The following is a 2,032-nucleotide window of genomic DNA, read 5'->3' as shown; positions in this document are numbered from 1 at the left end:
CTCTAGCCAATGACATGCTGACATACTCAGGATTACAAGTGATTTGAAGTCCGGAGCAAAGAAGCTTGAGTTAAAGACAAAGACAACACCGAATCTAATAACTGTATCAAATTACACACACTTCGCAAAGCAATTACAACTGATTACAAAATTGTAATGGGCAAGGTCTAGAAAGACTTCTAAGAGTTCAAACAACATATCGTGTTGGGAAACAAATAATACAATGAAAAACAAAAAAGAACCCCCCCCCCCCAGAAAAAACAACAACTACCCAAATTAAGTTGCTGACAATCTATTTATTTATAAATGCTTTTAGTCCAGCAATCTTTTGGTACAGTGTGTCAGTAAGTCATTTGTTTGTTTGTTCATTTGTTTGTTTCTGTTTTCTTTTATCTTGTTTTAGTTTTAGTAAGAGTTTTACGGCACTTGCAACTCAATAAGGTCATATAAGTGCCGAAGATTAGAGGTGTTACAAGAAGAGGGTAACAAACACAAAAAAGAGGGGAGGGGGGGTAGACAAAGACTATCGTTTCTTTATAGGAAAGAAGGAGCAGACCACACTAGAGCATCAGTTAACCTCCCACTTTCTGTTATCTCACAGAAGAGATTCTGTGTTGAAATGCTTTCTTTCCGTCGTTTCTCTTTCTTTGATCTCACAGACGAGATTCTGTGTTGAGATGATTTCTTTCCGTCTTTTCTCTTTCTGTTATCTCACAGACGAGATTCTGTGTTGAAATGCTTTCTTTCCGTCGTTTCTCTTTCTGAACCACCAAAACATAGAAAGCTGACATAAACTATTTTTCTTAATTAAAACCAATTATTTGGGGGAAATGGCGTAAAACAGGGAGCCGTACGGTCCATTTGGTCGCTTTTGAGCACAAGGGGGCTATCCCGAAAAATGCTGGATTGAGAAAATCGAAGGTAAAGTTTTTTGGTCCTTGTTCAGTTTATTTAAAAGACAGGGAGAGTTTTCTCTAGATCTATAACCAAACAAATATACACACCAATGGAACCAAACTTCTCCTGTAGGTAGGGCAATATCCACTTTTAGTGTTGGGTAGGTCAAGATTTCTGCCCCCCCCCCTTCCCCCTTAGAAATTTGGGTTAGCGCGCCTGTCCTTAACCATATCCTTACGCCTGGGGTCATTTTGTCCAGGGGCTTGTATTCTTCACATTTTAGAATACTTCTAGATCTAGTGCGAAGATCCCTTTGAAACTTTCAGTATTTCTCAAAAAATCATTTTGACATACTGCTAAACAAAGCGCACGGATCGGATTAACGAATAAATTTCCTCTTTGGAAAGTGGGGGCACAGAGTTCCCCACGTCGTATGAATACGATAGTAAAACACGGCGTACGGATAGGGTTAAAGACGACCATACTTTTGGGTACCAGAATGACTCACCTGTTTCTGTACGTCTCCGGGAAAGGAAAGACCAATCTTCACTGATGAGGACACACTAGGACAGTCACACGTCGCAGTTTACGATCTCTGTCTGTCTGTTTGTCTGATTTCCTCTAGCTTGTTGCTTTCTCCGTAATCTGGATTGTTCTTCCTCTTGAGGACCTCACGTAGTTATTAGACAGTCTTGAGTGTTGGGTTTTTTCTTAGCTTACAGCACAGTTAAGAGTCTTTTATTCTTATTTTTCTTTCTTTCCGATTTAATGTGCGTCCTTTGTACTCCACGGTATTTAGTTCTCTGGAATACAGGCAATCAAATTTGTACTTTATTCTTCGTCGTTTTGACTAATAACCGGAATGCAGAACTTAATATAAACAAAAAAATCTGTGACTGAAGTTTTGCCGGCTGTTGGGTGAGGCTGACAGTTTGTGCTTTGTTTCCGGTGGCGAGCGCTGGTTAAATATCCTGCCGCTGGACTAATCGTGTAGGTGGGCCTGCTCGCTCGCGCCTGCGCACTTCCGATTCCACGTGAGTTGTTTAGTAGACCACGTGAGTTGAGAAAACTGTGAGTGGAGAGATGGTCACACCCACACACACACATACACCCACCCACACCCATCCACCCACAC

At 41.0% G+C, this 2,032-nt stretch overlaps 1 protein-coding gene across 1 annotated transcript in view; it reads right to left on the bottom strand.

The window, feature by feature from the left end:
- LOC101845620 overlaps nucleotides 1-1,874 on the bottom strand; it is a 45,291-nt gene extending 43,417 nt beyond the window's left edge. Inside the window, exon 1 of the mRNA XM_005097526.3 lies at nucleotides 1,406-1,874. The gene's annotated coding sequence lies outside the window, so the exon portion shown is untranslated. The remainder of the gene's footprint in view (nucleotides 1-1,405) is intronic.
- Nucleotides 1,875-2,032: the final 158 nt, after the last annotated feature.

The sequence above is a fragment of the Aplysia californica genome, unplaced genomic scaffold (genome assembly GCF_000002075.1).
Source record: "Aplysia californica isolate F4 #8 unplaced genomic scaffold, AplCal3.0 scaffold00156, whole genome shotgun sequence".
Taxonomy (NCBI): domain Eukaryota; kingdom Metazoa; phylum Mollusca; class Gastropoda; order Aplysiida; family Aplysiidae; genus Aplysia; species Aplysia californica.
Note: the sequence above shows the minus strand (reverse complement) of the source record. Positions and strands in the feature narration are given on the sequence as shown.